The following is a 20,345-nucleotide window of genomic DNA, read 5'->3' as shown; positions in this document are numbered from 1 at the left end:
TTATGCTTTTCTAAATGACCTGCTACTGCTTCCTTAATAATGGACTCTAGCATTTTCCCAACGACAGTTACAGGATAAAATCCATGGCATGGAAAGCTAGCTTAACATCTGTCGTTGGGAAAATGCTGGACTCCATTGTTTAGGAAGCAGTAGTGGGACATTTAGAAAAGCATAATTCAATCAAGCAGAGTTAGCATTGTTTTATGAAAGGGAAATCATGTTTGACAAATTTGCTGGAGTCCTTTGAAGATATAATGAGCAGGGTGGATAAGGGGGAACCAGTGGACGTGGTGTATTTGGATTTCCAGAAGGCATTCGATAAGGTGCCACATACAAGGTTACTGCCCAAGATAAAAGTTCACGGGGTTGGGGGTAATATATTAGCATGGATAGAGGATTGGCTAACTAACAGAAAAGAGCGTCGGGATAAATGGGTCATTTTCCGGTTGGAAATAGTAACTAGTGGAGAGCCGCAGGGATCGGTGTTGGGTCCACAACTATTTACAATCTATATTAATGACTTGGATGAAGGGACCGAGTGTAATGTAGTCAAGTTTCAAAAAGGAGTTAGATGAAGTCCTTACTACTAGGGGGATCAAGGGGTATGGCGAGAAAGCAGAATGGGGTACTGAAGTTGCATGTTCAGCCATGAACTCATTGAATGGCGGTGCAGGCTAGAAGGGCCGAATGGCCTACTCCTGCACCTATTTTCTATGTTTCTATGTTTGCTGATGATACAAAGATAGGTGGGAAAGCAAATTGTGAGGAGGACACAAAAAAATCTGCAAAGGGATATAGACAGGCTAAGTGAGTGGGCAAAAATTTGGCAGATGGAGTATAATGTGTGAAAATGTGTGGTTATCCACTTTGGCAGAAATAATAGAAAAGCAAATTATAATTTAAATGGAGAAAAATTGCAAAGTGCTGCAGTACAAAGGGACCTGGGAGTCCTTTTCATGAAACACAAAAAGTTAATATGCAGGTACAGCAAGTAATCAGGAAGGCAAATGGAACTTTGGCCTTTATTGCAAAGGGGATAGAGTATAAAAGCAGAGAAGTCCTGCTACAATGAAACAGGGTATTGGTGAGGCCACACCGAGAGTACTGCGTACAGTTTTGGTCTCTGCATTTAAGGAAAGATATACTTGCGTTGGAGGCTGTTCAGAGAAGGTTCACTAGGTTGATTCCGAAGATGAGGGGATTGATTTATGAAGATAGGTTGGGCCTATACACATTGGAGAGGTGATCTTATCGAGACATATAAGATAATGAGTGGGCTCGACAAGGTGGATGCAGAGAGGATATTTCTACTTGTGGGGGAAACTAAAGCAAGGGCACACAGTCTCAGAATAAAGGTCTCATGAAGGGGAAATCATGTTTAACTAATTTACTGGAATTCTTTGAGGATATAACGAGCATGGTGGATAGAGGTGTACTGATGGATGTGGAGTATTTAGATTTTCAAAAGGCATTCGATAAGGTGCCACACAAAAGGTTACTGCAGAAGATAAGGGTACGCGGAGTCAGAGGAAATGTATTAGCATGGATAGAGAATTGGCTGGCGAACAGAAAGCAGAGAGTCGGGATAAATGGGTCCATTTCGGTTTGGAAATCGGTGGTTAGTTGTGTGCCACAGGGATCGGTGCTGGGAACACAACTGTTTACAATATACATAGATGACCTAGAAGAGGGGACAGAGTGTAGTGTAATAAAATTTGCAGATGACACAAAGATTAGTGGGAAAGGGGGTTGTGAAGAGGACACAGAAAGGCTGCAAAGAGATTTAGATAGGTTAAGCGAATGGGCTAAGGTTTGGCAGATGGAATACAATGTCGGAAAGTGTGAGGTCATCCACCTTGGGGGGGAAAAAAAACAGTAAAAGAGAATATTATTTGAATGGGAAGAAATTACATCATGCTGCGGTGCAGAGGGACCTGGGGGTCCTTGTGCATGAAACTCTTTTTGGAGTTTATCTGAAAACATAAAACATTAATCCGTGCCACCCGACCTGGATGACACACCAGACATTTACAAGGCCCTTTTTTTCCTTTTTTGTGGTTTTTTTTTTGGGGGCACTAAAATCACTTTTTTTCTCCAGTGCCCCCTATAAAAGGGAAGGGGACACTAAAAGCACCGGCAATTAAAACAAATTAAACTTTAAAACGTAAAATCAAATTAAAATTTGGTTGCCCGGCGTGATGATGCACTCCAGTCCCTCCGGTGCCCACCTCTCGCGGAAGGCCGCGAGCGTACCGGTGGACACCGCGTGCTCCATCTCCAAGGATCCTTGTGCATGAAACTCTTTTGAGTTTACCTGCAAAACATAAAAACATTAAACGGTGCCACCCGACCTGGGTGACACTCCAGACATTTACAAGGCCCTTTTTCCCCCCCCCCCCCCTTTTTTTTTTTGTGTTTTTCTTTTTTTTTTTGGGCACTAAAATCACAATTCTCCCCAGTGCCCCCTATAAAAGGGAAGGGGGACACTAAAAGCACCGGCAATTAAAACAAATTAAACTTTAAAACGTAAAATCAAATTAAAATTTGGTTGCCGGGCGTGATGATGCACTCCAGTCCCTCCGGTGCCCACCTCTCGCGGAAGGCCGCGAGCGTACCGGTGGACACCGCGTGCTCCATCTCCAAGGATCCTTGTGCATGAATCCCAAAAAGTTAGTTTGCAGGTGCAGCAGGTAATCAGGAAGGCGAATGGAATGTTGGCCTTCATTGCGAGAGGGATGGAGTACAAAAGCAGGGAGGTCCTTCTGCAACTGTATAGGGTATTGGTGAGGCTGCACCTGGAGCACTGCATGCAGTTTTGGTCACCTTACTTAAGGAAGGATATACTAGCTTTGGAGGGGGTACAGAGACGATTCACGAGGCTGATTCTGGAGATGAGGGGGTTACCTAATGATGATAGATTGAGTAGACTGGGTCTTTACTCATTGGAGTTCAGAAGGATGAGGGGTGATCTTATAGAAACATCTAAAATAATGAAACGGATAGACAAGATAGAGGCAGGGAGGTTGTTTCCACTGGTCGGGGAGACTAGAACTAGGGGGCACAACCTCAAAATACGGGGGAGCCAATTTAAAACCGAGTTGAGAAGGAATTTCTTCTCCCAGAGGGTTGTGAATCTGTGGAATTCTCTGCCCAAGGAAGCAGTTGAGGCTAGTTCATTGAATGTATTCAAGTCACAGATAGATAGATTTTTAACCAATAAGGGAATTAAGGGTTATGGGGAGCGGGCGGGTGTGTAAGTGGAGCTGAGTCCACAGCCAGATCAGCCATGATCTTGTTGAATGGCGGGGCAGGCTCGAGGGGCTAGATGGCCTACTCCTGTTCCTAATTCTTATGTTCTTATGTTCTTAATAAGAGGCTGCCAATTTAAAACTGAGCTGAGGAGGAATTTCTTCTCCGCGGGTTATAAAACTATGGAATTCTCTGACCCAGAGAGCTGTGGAGGCTGGGTCATTGAATATATTTAAGGCGGAGATAGATAGATTTTTGAGCAATAAGGTAATAAAGGGTTAAGGGGAGCGGGCAGGGAAGTGAAGCTGAGTCCATGATCAGATCAGCCATGATCTTATTAAATGGCGGAGCAGGCTCGAGGGGCCAGGTGGCCTACTCTTGGTCTTATTTCTTATCCTCTTTAACCAAGCTTTTGGTCACCTGTGCTAATATCTACTTATGCGTCTCGGTATCAAATTTATTATCTCATAATACTCCTGTGAAGTACCTTGGGACGTTTCACCATGTTAATGGCATTGTATAAATACATGTTAATTTTGTCCCTAAATATTGTTTCTAACAGATTCCCCACTACCGATGTTGAACTGACCGTCCTTTAGTTGATGGATTTATCTTTACACTTTTTTGTTGAAAAAGCTTGTAACATTTGCAATTCTCCAGTCCTCTGGCACCACTCCCGTTTCTAAAGAGGATTGGAAGATTATGGCCAGTATCTCAGTGATTTCTTACTTCACTTCCCTCAGCATTATAGAATGCATCCCATCCAGTCCTGGTGACTTATCTACTTTAAGTACAGCCAGCCTTTCTAGTAGCTCATCTTTATCAATTATTATCCCATCCAGTATCTACTCTACCTCATCCTTTACTATGTCTATGGCAGCATCTCCTTTCTTGGTGAAGACAGATGCAAAGTACTTATTTAGTACCTCAGCCATAGCCGCTCCCTCCATGTGTAGGTCTCCTTTTTGGTCCTAATCGGCCCACCCCTCCTCTTACTACCCATTTACCATTTAGATACCTATAGAAGACTTTTGAATTATCTTTTATGTTAGCTGCCATTCTATTCTCATCCCCTTTTTTCCCCTCTTACTTTCTTTCACTTCTCTGAACTTTCTGTATTTAGCCAGATTCTCAGATGTATTCTTGACCTAACATTTGTCATTCGTGCTCTTTTTCTGCTTCATCTTACTCCCAGGGCGCCTGTGATATTTGCGGCCAAGAGGAGTCCATGGGCTATGTGTGTATTCAGTGTGAGAGGTTGCAGCCCCTCGATAGTTACCTGAAGGGGCTGCTCCTCAACTGCTAATCTTTGGTCGCCTGGTGCGGGGAGGGGGGGGGTAAGTCAGAGGATCTTCTCCTGTAGGTCCAGGATGGGCGGGGCCCATGGGTGGGTCACTCTTCTGCGGTCAAAAAGGAAGGGAGAGGAAAAACGGGCAACTACGGGCCAGTTAGCCTGACATCAGTCCTTGGGAAAATACTGGAATCCATTACTAAAGAAGTGGTAACAGGGCACTTAGAAAATCATGGTAAATAAAGGAGAGTATCAAATCAAAGACCAATGCGTATAAGGTGGCCAAGGTTAGTGGGAAACTAGAAGATTGGGAAAATTTTAAACAACAGCAAAGAATGACTAAAAAAGCAATAAAGAAAGGAAAGATAGATTATGAAGGTAAACTTGCGCAAAACATAAAAACAGATAGTAAAAGCTTTTACAGATATATAAAATGGAAAAGAGTGACTAAAGTAAATGTTGGTCCCTTCAAAGATGAGAAGGGGGATTTAATAATGGGAAATGTGGAAATGGCTGAGACCTTAAACAATTATTTTGCTTCGGTCTTCACAGTGGAAGACACAAAAACCATGCCAAAAATTGCTGGTCACAGGAATGTGGGAAGGGAGGACCTTGAGACAATCACTATCACTAGGGAGGTAGTGCTGGACAGGCTAATGGGACTCAAGGTAGACAAGTCCCCTGGTCCTGATGAAATGCATCCCAGGGTATTAAAAGAGATGGCGGAAGTTATAGCAGATGCATTCGTTATAATCTACCAAAATTCTCTGGACTCTGGGGAGGTACCAGCGGATTGGAAAGCAGCTAATGTAACGCCTCTGTTTAAAAAAGGGGGCAGACAAAAGGCAGGTAACTATAGGCCGGTTAGTTTAACATCTGTAGTGGGGAAAATGATTGAAACTATCATTAAGGAAGAAATAGCGGGACGTCTAGATAGGAATAGTGCAATCAAGCAGACGCAGCATGGATTCATGAAGGGGAAATCATGTTTAACTAATTTACTGGAATTCTTTGAGGATATAACGAGCATGGTGGATAGAGGTGTACCGATGGATGTGGTGTATTTAGATTTCCAAAAGGCATTCGATAAGGTGCCACACAAAAGGTTACTGTAGAAGATAGAGATACGCGGAGTCAGAGGAAATGTATTAGCATGGATAGAGAATTGGCTGGCTAACAGAAAGCAGAGTCGGGATAAATGGGTCCTTTTCGGGTTGGAAATCGGTGGTTAGTGGTGTGCCACAGGGATTGGTGCTGGGACCACAACTGTTTACAATATACATAGATGACCTGGAAGAGGGGACAGAGTGTAGTGTAACAAAATTTGCAGATGACACAAAGATTAGTGGGAAAGCGGGTTGTGTAGAGGACACCGAGAGGCTACAAAGAGATTTAGATAGGTTAAGCGAATGGGCTAAGGTTTGGCAGATGGAATACAATGTCGGAAAGTGTGAGGTCATCCACCTTGGGGAAAAAACAGTAAAAGGGAATATTATTTGAATGGGGAGAAATTACAACATGCTGAGGTACAGAGGGACCTGGGGGTCCTTGTGCATGAATCCCAAAAGATTAGTTTGCAGGTGCAGCAGGTAATCAGGAAGGCGAATGGAATGTTGGTCTTCATTGCAAGAGGGATGGAGTATAAAAGCAGGGAGGTCCTGCTGCAACTGTACAGGGTATTGGTGTGGCCGCACCTGGAGTAGTGCGTGCGGTTTTGGTCACCTTACTTAAGGAAGGATATACTGGCTTTGCAGGGGGTACAGAGACGATTCACTAGGCTGATTCCGGAGATGAGGCGGTTACCTTATGATGATAGATTGAGTAGACTGGATCTTTACTCGTTGGAATTCAGAAGGATGAGGGGTGATCTTATAGAAACATCTAAAATAATGAAACGGATAGACAAGATAGAGGCAGGGAGGTTGTTTCCACTGGTCGGGGAGACTAGAACTAGGGGGCACAGCCTCAAAATATGGGGGAGCCAATTTAAAACCGAGTTGAGAAGGAATTTCTTCTCCCAGAGGGTTGTGAATCTGTGGAATTCTCTGCCCAAGGAAGCAGTTGAGGCTAGCTCATTGAATGTATTCAAGTCACAGATAGATAGATTTTTAACCAATAAGGGAATTAAGGGTTACGGGGAGCGGGCGGGTAAGTGGAGCTGAGATCATGGCTGATCTGGCCATGGACTTATTGAATGGCGGAGCAGGCTCGAGGGGCTCGATGGCCTACTCCTGTTCCTAATTCTTATGTTCTTATTAGGCAGAGTGAACATGATTTTATGAAAGGGAAATCATGCTTAACAAATTTATTCGTTTTTTGAGGATGTAACTAGCAGGTTTGGTGGATGAAGGGGAACCAGTGGATGTAATATTGTCGGATTTCCAAAATGCATTTGTGGTGGTGCACATAAAATGCAAGGTAAGAGCTCATGGAGTTGGGGGCATGGATGGAGGATTGGTTAATGGTCGGAAAACAGAGAGTAGGAATAAATGGATAATTATCTGGTTGGCAGGCTGTAATTTGTGGGGTGCTAGTGCTTTGGCATCAGCTATTAACAGTCTATATCAAAGACTTGGATGAAGGGACCAAATGTAATGCATCAAGTTTGCTGATGATACAAAGCTAGGTGGGAAAGTACACTGTGAGGAGGACACAAAGAACATGGCAAATGGAATTTCATGTGGGGAAATGTGAGCTTATTCACTTCGGTAGGAAGAATAGAAAAACAGAATCTTTTTTTAAATGATGAAAATGTAATAAATGTTAGTGTTTTGAGAGATTTGGGTGTTCTTGTACAGTGAGCTGGCATGCAGGTACAACAAGCAATTAGGAAGGCATGTTGGCCTTTACTACAAGGTGGTTGGAGTACAAGAGTAAGGAAGTCTTGCTAGAATTGTAAAAGGCCTTGGTGAGACCACACCTGCAGTACTGTGCACTGTTTTGGACACCTTATCTGAGGAAGGATATACTTGCCTTGGAGTGCAACAAAGGTTCACCAACTTGATTCCTGGGATGGGGGGTTTGTCGTATGAGAGATTGTGTAGAATAGGCCTATACTCTCTGGAGTTTAGAAGAATGAGAGGTGATATCATTGAAACACATAAAATTCTGAGGGGGATTAGGGTAGATGCTGAGAGGTTCTTTCCCCCGGCTAGAGAGTCTAGAACTAGGGGGCATAGACTCAGGATAGGGGGTCTGCCATATAAGACTGAGATGAGAAGGAATTTCTTCACTCAGAGGGTTGTAAATGTTTGGAATTCTCTACCCCAAAAGATTGTGAATGCTGAGGCGTTGAGTATATTCAAGGCTGAGATAGGTGGATTTTTGGACTCTGGGGAATCAAAGAATATGGAAATAGGGTGGGAAAGTGGAATTGAGGTTGAAGATCGGCCATGATATTGAATGGTAGAGCAGGCTCGAGGGGTCGTATGGCCGATTCCTGCGCCTAATTCTTGTCGCCTTTTGTCTTATCCATGCCCGGATGACTCTGGAGAGGGAGCATGCGGTGTCCACTGGTTCGCTTGGTGCCTTCCGTGACCAGTGGCACCTCAGGGTACGGAGTGTCTCATCGACACTGGGAACAACATTCTGCTTTAGTTGGGAACGTTACCTTTGCTTTTGATGTTTATTTTGCTGCCTTTTAGTTTGATTGGATCAAATGCTTGTGGGAACAAGAGAGGAAATAATATTCTATAGAAGCTAGAATTATCTGTCCTGATTTTCTATCCTGGACTTAGTGATGACTTTTGTAAACTCTTTTACAGGGTATTAGAAAGGGAGGATTTACAGATGGGAAACTCAAACCAAACATCACATCAAGATCTGACAGAGTCCCTCGATTCATCTTTACCTGAATATCATTGGCCTTTGAATGTGGAAGGAGAAATGTTTGTCTGTTCTGCCCATGGGAAAAGATTTCAAACATCAGTGTGACTGGAAAAGCACCGAGACACACACACCCGAGTGAGAGTGTTCCAGTGCACTGACTGTGGAAAGAGCTTTAACCAGTTACACAGCCTGAAAAAACATCGCACTGTTCACAGCGGGGAGAAACCGTACACGTGTTGTGTGTGTGGACAAGGCTGCAACTGATCATCCAACCTGGAGAGACACAAGGGCACCCGCACCATGGAGAAACCGTGGAAATGTGGGGACTGTGGGAAGGGATTCAATTACCCGTCTAAGCTGGAATATCATCGACGCAGTCACACTGGGGAGAAGCCGTTTACCTGCTCTGTGTGTGGGAAGGGATTCACTTATTCATCTCACCTTCTGTCACACCAGCATATTCATACTGGAGAGAGGCCGTTCACCTGCATTGAATGTGGGAATGGATTTAATGCTCTATCAAACCTCCTGGCACACCAGCGAGTTCACACGGATTACAGACCTTTTAAATGTTCTTACTGTGAGAAGAGCTTTAAAAGCACTAATGCTGTGCTGACACACCAACGCAGTCACACTGGGGAGAGGCCATTCACCTGTTCCTTGTGTGGGAAGAGATTCACTCTGTCACACCACCTGCTGACACACCAACGCACTCACACTAGGGAGAGGCCGTTCACCTGCTCTGTGTGCGGGAAGAGATTCCCTCTGATATCCTACCTGCTGAAACACCAGCGAGTTCACAAGTGATGTAGGGGTTGGATTCTGCTGTTAATTACATCCAGGACTGAACCATATTCATTCTGACAGTTGGGATTTGTTTCTGCTGATAATAACCCCTGTAACTGGGCTGGAGATTAATATTCTGGCAATCTGTTGCCTTATTCTGTAATCTTTACTCTTCAAATAAAGTCACTCCCTTCGGGTTATTCTCAAGGTTTCTTGGGATGAAACAAAACAGTGATTTACTTGTACTTTCAATTTAGTATACTGTATTCACTGCTCACGATGCAGTCTCTACATTGGACAGACCAAACGCAGATTGTGTGATCGCTTTGCTGAACACCTCCATTCAGTCCGCAAGTGTGACCCTGAGCTTCTGGTCTCTTGCCATTTTAATTCTCTGTCCCACTCCCACTCTGACCTCTCTGTCCTCGGCATCCTATACAGTTCCAATGAAGCTCAACGGAAGCTCGAGGAACAGCACCTCATCTTTCGATTGAGCATTTTACAGCCTTCAGACTCAACATCAAGTTCAGCAATTTCTGTACCAGCCAAGAGTTGTCGGGATCTGAATGTTCTACCTGAAAAGGTGGTGGAACTGATTCCATTACTAATTTTAACGGAGTTGGACAGGTACTTGAGGATCAGGACCTTGCAGGGTTACGGACAAAAAGCGTTGTATGGGACTAAACATGACGTATCTTTCAAAGAGCCAGCACAGGCACAACGGGTCGAACAACCTCCTGTGCTGTAAGTTTCAATGATTCACGACTGATCTGTGAGCTGACTCCATATACCCGCCTTTGCCCCATATCCCTTCATACCTTTGGTTGACAAAAATCTATCAATCTCCGATTTAAAATTAACAACTGACCTAGCATCAACTGCTGTTAGCGGAAGAGAGTTCCAAACATCTCCCACCCTTTGTGAGTAAGAAGTGTTTCCCAACTTCACTCCTGAAAGGCCTGGCTCTAATTTTCAGGCCATGTTCCCTCGCCCTAGATTCCCCAACCAATGGAAATAGTTTCTCTCTACCTACCCTATCAGTTCCAACTAATATCTTGAAAACTTCAACTCCTGTATGCAGAGTGAGAATAAAATAAATAAGAACAGAGGAAATAGGAGCAGGAGTTGGCCATTAGGATGTTCCCCCTGGCTGGGGAGTCTAGAACAAGGTTACACAGTCTCAGGATCAAGGGTTGGCCATTTTAGACTGAGATGAAGAGGAATTTCTTCACTCAGGATTGTGAAAATATTTGGAATTCTATACTCCAGAGGGTTGTGGATGCTCAGTCGTTCAACATAAGAAATAGGAGCAGGAGTAGGCCATTTCGCCCTCAAGCCTGCTCTGCTATTTAATAAGATCATGGCTGATCTGATCTTGGCCTCAACTCCACTTCCCTGCCCTCTCCCCATAACCTTCGACGCCCTTATCATTCAAAAATCTGTCCATCTTCACCTTAAATATATTCAATGATCCAGCCTCACAGCTTTCTAGTGTAGAATTCCAAAGATTCACGACCCTCTGAGAGAAAAAGTTCCTCCTAATTTCCGTTTTAAATGGGCGACCCCTTATTCTGAAACTATGCCCCTTCACCATCGACCTATGCTGGCCAGTAAATCCCCAGATTGTTCCCATCGTAAGGATTCCTCTGGTTCCTCAACATATATTTGTCAGAATACCGAAACCCATCTTTTTTACAGTCCACTCCTGGAGGCCCCACTCCCTGAGCCTACAACTTTCAGCAGGGTCAGTGATGGAGTTCCGCAGCAGGAGTGATCCCAGAGAAACTGTCAGGATCACACCCCCGTGGATGTTCCAGGTCATGTATTTTTTGTTATCCTGGTGTCTAACACACTCATCAATAAAACAGGGAATTCCTGGAAACACGCTGCAGTTCCTTCGTTGGAGATCAAATATCTGTATAATTATACCAGCAGTTAACAGGCTCCTGTGAATTCCTCCGTCTGCTATTTTAGTGTAGACTTTAACCAATTTATTTTTAATTGAGCTGAACCTGACTTAAATGGTAGACTCAGGACTGTCACACAAACACGTTCAAGACAAAGATAGATAGATTTTTGGATTCTAAGAGAATTGAGAGATATGGGGATTGGGTGGGAAAGTAGAGCTGAGGTCGAAGATCAGCCATGATTTTATTGAATGTTGGAGGAGGCTCGAGGGGCCATATGGCCACCTACTGCTAATAAGTTCTTATAATGGGTTCAAGGAGTTAGGAGCTGTCTTTATTCTGTCCACTTGAGTTAGATAACAAATTTGTAAATTTGCTGGAGTTCTTTGAGGATGTAATGAGCAGGGTGGACAAGGGGGAACCAGTGGATGTGGTGTATTTGGATTTCCAAAAAGCATTTGATAAGGTGCCACATAAAAGGTTACTGCACAAGGTAAAAGTTCATGGGGTTGGGGGTAATATATTAGCATGGACAGAGGATTGGCTAACTAACAGAAAACAAAAAGTTGGGATAAATGGGTCATTTTCCAGTTGGCAAACAGTAACTAGTGAGGTGCCACAATGATCGGTGCTGGGGCCTCAACTATTTAAAATCTATATTAATTGATTTGGATGAAGGGATCGAGTGTAATGCAGCCAAGTTTGCTGCTGATACAAAGATTGGTGGGAAAGTAAGTTGTGAGGAGTACACAACAAATCTGCAAAGGGATATAGATAGGCTAAGTGAGTAGGCAAACATTTAGCAGATGGAGTATAATGTGGGAAAGTGTGAGGTTAGGCATTTTGGCAGAAAAAATTAAAAAGCAAATTATTATTTAAATGGAGAGAAATTACAAAATGCTGCAGTACAGAGGGACCTGGGGGTCCTTGCGCATGAAACACAAAAAGTTAGCATGCAGGTACAGCAAGTAATCAGGAAGGCAAATGGAATGTTGGTCTTTATTGTAAGGAGGATGGAGTATAAAAACGGAAGTCCTGCTACAGCTGTACAGGGTATTGGTGAGGCCACACCTAGAGTACTGCATACAGTTTTGGTCTCCATTTGAGGAGGGATATATTTGCATTGGAGGCAGTTCAGAGAAGATTGATTCCTGAGATGAAGGGGTTGACTTATGAAAAAAGGTTGAGTTGAGAATCTGTATCACTGTAGCTACCAACTTTATATGTATTATCCGTACTAATTTCAAATGTATTAACTCTTTCTAAAATGGCCGCTCATGGTTGTTGCTGACTCTTTAGATCTCACTGTAGGGGAAAACAATGAGTGACTTGTCTTTGTTAAACAATCTTGAGGAACCATCTGATCATGGGAATGTAGCAACAGCTATAGGAGCTAAACTGTGGGAATACCCAGTGAAGCAGAACTGTGTCTTCCTTGCCTGCAAAACAAAGATAAGCTGGAGATGACTTAATCTTCTCTCATGATTAGGGGCATTGCTTAATTAACTGTGTAAATGACTAATTTAGCTTGTATCTATGCCACAGTAGCTGATGTGATAGGACAATGAAAAGGGGTGGTACCATTCACAAACTGTATAAATGTATTGATTTTGTAATTATTTTTGCTTGCTCTGATGGATTCGACAGACTCATGGAGTCAGTGCCTTTATCAGAGCAAGACCCCTCATCGATGAAGCCTGAATAAAGTTAGTCTGAACTAAACTTTAAAGTGTTCGAATCAGTGTATTCGCTGAGACAGATTAAGGGAAAAGACTTCGTATCAACAGAGTAGGTTGGGCCTATATTCATTGGAGTTGAGAAGAATGAGAGGTGATCTTATTGAAACATATAAGATACTGAGGGGGCTCAGCAAGGTAGATGCAGAGAGGAGGTTTCCCCTCATAGGGAAATCTAGAACTAGGGGGCATAGTTTCAGAATAATTGGTCACCCATTCAAAACTGATGAGAAATTTCTTGAGGGTTGTAAATCTGTGGAATTCTCTGCCCCAGAGAGCTGTGGAAGCAGGGTCATTGAATATATTTAAGGTGGAGATAGACAGATTTTTGAGCAATAAGGGAGTAAAGGGTTATGGGGAGTGGGCAGGGAAGTGGAGCTGAGCCCAAGATCAGATTAGCCATAATCTTATTGAATGGCGGAGCAGGCTCGAGAGACCAAATGGCCTACTCCTGTTCCTATTTATGTTTCCTCCTGTGAATATAGAGCTGGATTAATGGAGTGTGATGTATTTACTTGATCATCTTTTGTTAAATATATTTTCTGAGTAAATTTAAACTGAAACCAGGTTTGCAGGCATGATGCTCTATTCACACATCTAAGGTGAGAGAGATGCTGTGGGGCACACGCTAAGCCCTGTAGCTGAAAGTGAACAGTCTGGGTTTTGTGTTTAGTGATCACTGGCTGCCAACGCAACAGAGGCACTCTGGAAGGTATGGAGAGCTGGGACTTGTCAACGAGAGTTACCAAAGGTATGAGAACTGAAATAATCTAGAGTGAGAAAGGAGAAAAGGTCCAAAAATGGAGCAGTCGGTAACAGGATGTCAATTAGTCATCTCTTATCTTGGAGAAATCAAGGGGCTAGACCTTCCATTATTATCGCTGGGCGATATTTAAGGCATTAGTAGTTGTTTTATTTTTCAGGATCGCCGGAATATCGCCCATTTTAAAAACCGCTGGTTTTGCCTTTTTAATTTGAGCGATAGTCGTAGCGATGTGAAATGGGTGATATCGATGTATTCAGTTGTGCAAGGCCATAGCAATGGCCGTTCTGCGCATGCTGATTTAAAAAAAATCAGTTAATTAACTTTTCCCGCAATTCAGGAGGTCAGGGGTCATCTGCGCATGCTCGGAAGACAACTGGAGGGGGAGAGAGAAGGAAGGTTGTGTCGAGACAATGGAGATGGAACACGAGAAGTTGGGAGAGAGTCATGTTGCGGAGGTTGCAGGGAGAAGGAGGGCAAAAGCCTTTTCTAATGAAGCCAACAAAGCTCTTGTCTGCAAGGTGGAGAATCGGTGGGGCCAATTATCCTGTGTGGGAAACCCCCCCCCCCACCCTGGATATACCTGTGAATATGGGCAGACATCGCCGAAGTGGTAACTTCGGCAGCCCACGACGTGAGAGAGCCAAACCTGTGCCGCAAGCGCTGGAACAGTCTGGTAGCATCTGCAAGAGTAAGTATTAAATGATTAAATTTATAATTGTAAAGATGCACTGACTCATTAATTAAAATCTAAATCTGCCAGATTGCAATTAAGCTCGGCATTTCTCCCACTTTAGACAAGGAGAATTATTAAATTATATCGCTGCTTGTGTGCTGTGAACAATTCTTTAACTTGGACACCATCACCTTTTGGTTAGGTTGATGGATGACTGAGCACTAAGGGGGCCGCTCAGCTTTGCCCAAACTGTAAGTCTCTCTGGCTGCTGTCAGTCACACAGTGACCCAGCCTGGACTGGGGGAAGAGTTGACCTGGCTCATTGTCTGTCCTGGGACATTAACTCTGGCCACACAGAGGTCTCTGAGCACAGCCCAGGGACACGGTGCCCCCTCTCCTCATGGCCCTGTCATTGCCGAGCTCACCAGTGATCCTGATTTCCCCCCCGCCCCCCCCCCTGTCTTGGGGACCTCCATCGATTGCAGTAACCTGTCTCCATCCCATCAGGTGACGAATGGCACGGCCCGTGGATGGGGCCTTTTCTGGGGATTGTACACGAGGGGTTTGGTGTCAGGCATTGGTTCCTAACCACGATCTTATTAAATTTCTTCTCTGAACGTAGATGTTATAACCATGCATCAATTGCATACAGACCGTATTAGCATATAACATTAACGATGAATAGCATATGCAATGACTAATTGTGGATTGCAATATCTGTGTGATTCCATAATAGTATCTAGGTAATTAGCTTATGACATGCTCTTGTCACGTTTGCAGAAGATATCTAAGAATCAGGCGGAGCGCAAGCAGACCAGAGGAGGGCCTGCAGATCTTTTTCAGTTAACCGACTTGGAGGAGCGTACCTCAGCCCTTGTAGGGGTGCATAATCGTTCTGCCACCTGTGGTGGTGCAAATCCTGTTGTTGCGCCATGTGAACAATGTGTAAACCAGTGGTAATTTAAAGTGATTTAATGCTATTTGATTATAGTATGAATGATGTAATGTTATACATGCAGCTTCTGTACTCTCTCGTTAATTATATGTAACATCTCTCATTCATATTTATTGCAATAGTTGTTCCTCGTACATATGCCTGCACAGCGTAAGCATTCTCATGCTTCCCCTTCTCTTCTACTAACCTCAATTATGTTTTCCAGCTCCCCAGGCGCAACATTGGAACCTGGAGCATCACCCCACTTGCTAGAGGTCTTGCTGACCATGGGGGAAAATACAACTGAGGAGGATGATGAGCCTCAACTGTGCTGCTCCGCGTCGGTTGAGGCATCAACTGAAGGGTCTGGAGTACCTTCGGCCATGTCATACGGATGAAGTGGAAGGGCCAAGCGGCTTGCAGCAGGGCACCCCGAATGGCCCAGTGCCTACGCCGACCCCACGGAGGTTGTGTCGGCGAGGGAGGCAAGCGCAGCGACAGGCAGATGTAAACCAGGGACATAGTGTCTGTCGAGGGCGAGCGTAGACATTAGTCGAGAGCTCCTCCAAGCGATTGGTGGGTTGGCTGGCAACATTGACGCACTATCTGCGCAAATCTCTGAGGACATACAGAAGATGGTTGCGGCAATGCGGCAGATGATGGTTCGGGATACGGCACTGCACCCCAAGGTGCCGTATTAGCAATATCGACGGATGCGAGTCAGGAAGAAGCAGTTGCTTCTGACGTGGAAGACGTCGAGGCCCAAGGAATCGACACATTCTGTTTGAGACACAGTTGATTTATTGACACATATGCAGAAAATTTAACTCCAGCCCAGTTATTCGAGCCACTAACATCAGAAACAAACCACACTGCCAGAATGAACATGGTTCAAATTATCGGGTCATTATCACATTCTTCTTTGTGGGAGCTTGCGGTGTGCAAATTGGCTGCTGTGTTTCCTACATTACAACAGTGAGGAGACTTCAAAAGTACTTCATTTGCTGTAAAGCACTTTGGGACGCATGAGGCCACAGGCGCTATATAAATGCAATTCTTTCCTTCTGGATGTGATTAGCAGCAGCACTAACAGCAGAATCCAACCCCTGCAATCCCATTTGAACTCGCTGGTGTGTCAACAGGTGGGATGACCGAGTGATTCCCATCCCATACTCAAAGCAGGTGAACGGCCTCTCTCCAGTGTGAACTCGCTGGTGAGTCAGCAGATCCCTTGTGTTCCCACAGTCAGCATTTAAAAAGTCTCTTCCCCAGTGTGAACTCTGGTGTGCCTACAGGGTGGATGACTGAGTGAATCGTAGGTCCCTTGCAGTCAGATTCAGGTGAATTTATAATGGGGAACAAAGAAAAGACAGACCAATTGAACAAATACTTTGGTTCTGTCTTCACGAAGGAAGATAAAAATAACCTTCCGGAAGCACTAGGGCACCGAGGGTCTAGTGAGAAGGAGGAACTGAAGGATATCCTTATTAGGTGGGAAATTGATGGGGTTGAAGGCTGATAAATCCCCGGGGCTTGATAGTCTGCATCCCAGAGTACTCGGGGAAGTGGCCCTAGAAATAGTGGATGCACTGGTGATCATTTTCCAACAGTCTATTGACTCTGGATCAGTTCCTATAGACTGGAGGGTAGCTAATGTAACACCTTTTTAAAAAGGGAGGGAGAGAGAAAGCGGGTAATTGTAGCCTGACATCAGTAGTGGGGAAAATGTTGAAATCAATTATTAAAGATGAAATAGCAGCGCATTTGGAAAGCAGTGACAGAATCGGTACAAGTCAGCATGGATTTATGATAGGGAAATCATGCTTGACAAATCTTCTGGAATTTTTTGAGAATGTAACTAGTAGAGTGGACAAGGGAGAACCAGTGGATGTGGTGTATTTGGACTTTCAAAAGGCTTTTGACAAGGTCCCACATAAGAGATTGGTATGCAAAATCAAAGCACATGGTATTGGGGGTAATATACTGACGTGGATAGAGAACTGGTTGACAGACAGGAAGCAGAGAGTAGGGATAAACGGGTCCTTTTCAGAATAGCAGGCAGTGACTACTGGAGTGCCGCAGGGCTCAGTGCTGGGACCCCAGCTCTTTATAATATACATCAATGATTTGGATGAAGGAATTGAGTGTAATATCTCCAAGTTTGCAGATGACACGAAACTGGGTGGCAGTGTGAGCTGTGAGGGGGATGCTAGGAGGCTGCAGGGTGACTTGGACAGGTTAGGTGAGTGGGCAAATGCATGGCAGATGCAGTATAATGTGGATAAAAGTGAGGTTATTCACTTTGGGGGCAAAAACGCAAAGACAGAATATTATCTGAATGGCGGCAGAAAGGGGAGTTGTAACAAGACCTCAGTGTCATAGTTCATCAGTCATTGAAAGTTGGCATGCAGGTACAGCAGGCGGTGAAGAAGGCAAATGGTATGTTGGCCTTCATAGCTAGGGGATTTGAGTATAGGAGCAGGGAGGTCTTACTGCAGTTGTACAGGGCCTTGGTGAAGCCTCACCTGGAATATTGTGTTCAGTTTTGGTCTCCTAATCTGAGGAAGGACGTTCTTGCTATTGAGGGAGTGCAGCGAAGGTTCACCAGACTGATTTCTGGGATGGCAGGACTGACATATGAGGAGACTGGATCAACTGGGCCTGTATTCACTGGAGGTTAGAATGATGAGAGGGGATCTCATAGAAACATATAAGATTCTGACGGGACGGAACAGGTTAGATGCGGGTAGAATGTTCCTGATGTTGGGGAAGTCCAGAACCAGGGGACACAGTCTTAGGATAAAGGGTAGGCCGTTTAGGACTGAGATGAGGAGAAACTTCTTCACTCAGAGTTGTTAACCTGTAGAATTCCCTGCCGCAGAGAGTTGATGCCAGTTCATTGGATATATTCAAGAGGGAGTTAGATATGGCCGTTACGGCTAAGGGGATCAAGGGGTATGGAGAGAAAGCAGGAAAGGGGTACTGAGGGAATGATCAGCCATAATCTTATTGAATGGTGGTGCAGGCTCGAAGGGCCGAATGGCCTACTCCTACACCTATTTTCTATGTTTCCCACACTTGGTGCAGGAGAACGACCTCTCCCCAGTGTGACTGGAGTGCTGAGTTTCCAGCTGGGAAGGGGATTTGAATCAGTTCCCACATTGCCACAGTTTCTCCGTGGTGCGGGTGTCCTTGTGTCTCTCCAGATTGGACGATTTGCCAAATCTACCAAAATTCCCTGGATTCTAGGGCGGTCCCAGTGGATTGGAAAACCACAAATGTAATGCCCCTATTTAAAAAAAGGAGGCAGACAAAAAAGCAGGAAACTATAGACCAGTTAGCATAACATCTGTCATTGGGAAAATGCTGGAGTCCATTATTAAGGAAGCAGTAGCAGGACATAATTCAATCAAGCAGTGTCAGCATGGTTTTATGAAAGGGAAATCATGTTTGACAAATTTGCTGGAGTTTTTTGAGGATGTAACGAGCACGGAGGATAAGAGGGAATCAGTGGATGTGGTGAATTTTGACTTCCAGAAGGCATTTGACAAAGTGCCACATAAGAGGTTATTTCACATGCGTACAAAGCTTAAATAAAGGAGATGACAAAGGTACGAGGGCAGAGTTGGCTAAAGTGGACTGGGAAAATAGATTAAAGTGTAGGACGGTTGATGAACAGTGGCATACATTTAAGGAGAAATTTCATAACTCTCAAGAAAAATATATTCCAGTGAGGAGGAAAGGGTGTAAAAGATAGCCATTCGTGGCTAACTAAAGAAATAAAGGATGGTATTCAATTAAAAACAAGGGCATACAAACTGGCCAAAACTAGTGGGAGGACAGAAGATTGGGAAGCTTTTAAAAGCCAGCAAAGAATGACTAAAAAAGGGAAGATGGTCTCTACAGGTAAACTAGCACGAAATATAAAAACAAATACCAAGAGATTTTACAGGTATATAAAAAGGAAAAAAGAGTGGCTAAAGTAAATGTTGGTCCCTTAGGGGATGAGACCGGGCAATTAGTGATGGGGAAACTGAACAAACATTTTGTATCAGTCTTTATGGTGGAGGACACTAAAAATATCCCAACAGTAGATGGTCAAGGGTCCGGGGGGGGGTGGAAGAACTAAGGAGATGGTACTCAGTAAGATAATGGGACTAAAGGTGGATAAATCCCCTGGACCTGATGGCTTGCATCCTAGGGTCTTAAGAGAAGTAGCGGCAGGGATAATGGATACATTGGTTGTAATTTACCAAAATTCCCTGGATTCTGGGGAGGACCCAGCAGATTGGAAAACTGCAAATGTAAAGTAGGAAAATCTAGACCAGTTAGCCTAACATCTGTGATTGGGAAAATGTTGAGAGTCCATTGTTAAAGAAGCAGTAGCAGGACATTTGGAAAAGCATAATACAGTCAGGCAGAGTCAGCATGGATTTATGAAGGGGAAGTCATGTTTGTCAAATTTGCTGGAATTCTTTGAGGATGTAACATGAGTCTTTGCTAGTGCTGTTGGTGAGGGTTTTAACTAATATGGCAGGAGGATGGGAATCTATGCAGGGAGACAGAGGGAAGTAAAATGGGGGCAGAAGCAAAAGGTAGAAACGAGATAAGGAAAAGTGGAGGGCAGAGAAATCAAAGGCAAAAATCAAAAAGGGCCACAGTACAACATAATTCTAAAAGAACAAAGAGTGTTAAAAATACATGCCTGAAGGCTCTGTGTCTCAATGCGAGGAGTATTCATAATAAGGTGGATGAATTAACTGCACAAATAGCTGTTAACCGATATGATGTAATTGAGATTACGGAGACATGGCTCCAGGGTGACCAAGGCTGGGAACTCAACATCCAGGGGTATTCAATATTCAGGAAGGATAGACAGAAAGGAAAAGGAGGTGGGGTAGCGATGCTGGTTAAAGAGGGGATTAACGCAATAGTAAGGAAGGACATTAGCTTGCATGATGTGGAATCTGTATGGGTAGAGCTGCGAAACACCAAAGGGCAGAAAACTCTACTGGGAGTTATGTACAGACCACCAAACAGTAGTAGTGATGTTGGGGATGGCATCAAACAGGAAATTAGGGATGCGTGCAATAAAGGTACAACAATTATCATGGGTAACTTTAATCTACATGTAGATTGGGCTAACCAAACTAGTCGCAATATGGTGGGAGGAGA

At 44.1% G+C, this 20,345-nt stretch overlaps 1 pseudogene; it reads left to right on the top strand.

The window, feature by feature from the left end:
• The window catches only part of LOC139228647 (zinc finger protein 585A-like), a 74,924-nt pseudogene that overhangs the window by 34,486 nt on the left and 20,093 nt on the right, over nucleotides 1–20,345 (top strand).

Source organism: Pristiophorus japonicus, chromosome 2, assembly GCF_044704955.1.
Source record: "Pristiophorus japonicus isolate sPriJap1 chromosome 2, sPriJap1.hap1, whole genome shotgun sequence".
NCBI lineage: Eukaryota > Metazoa > Chordata > Chondrichthyes > Pristiophoridae > Pristiophorus > Pristiophorus japonicus.
This window is presented reverse-complemented; position numbering and strand designations above follow the sequence as displayed.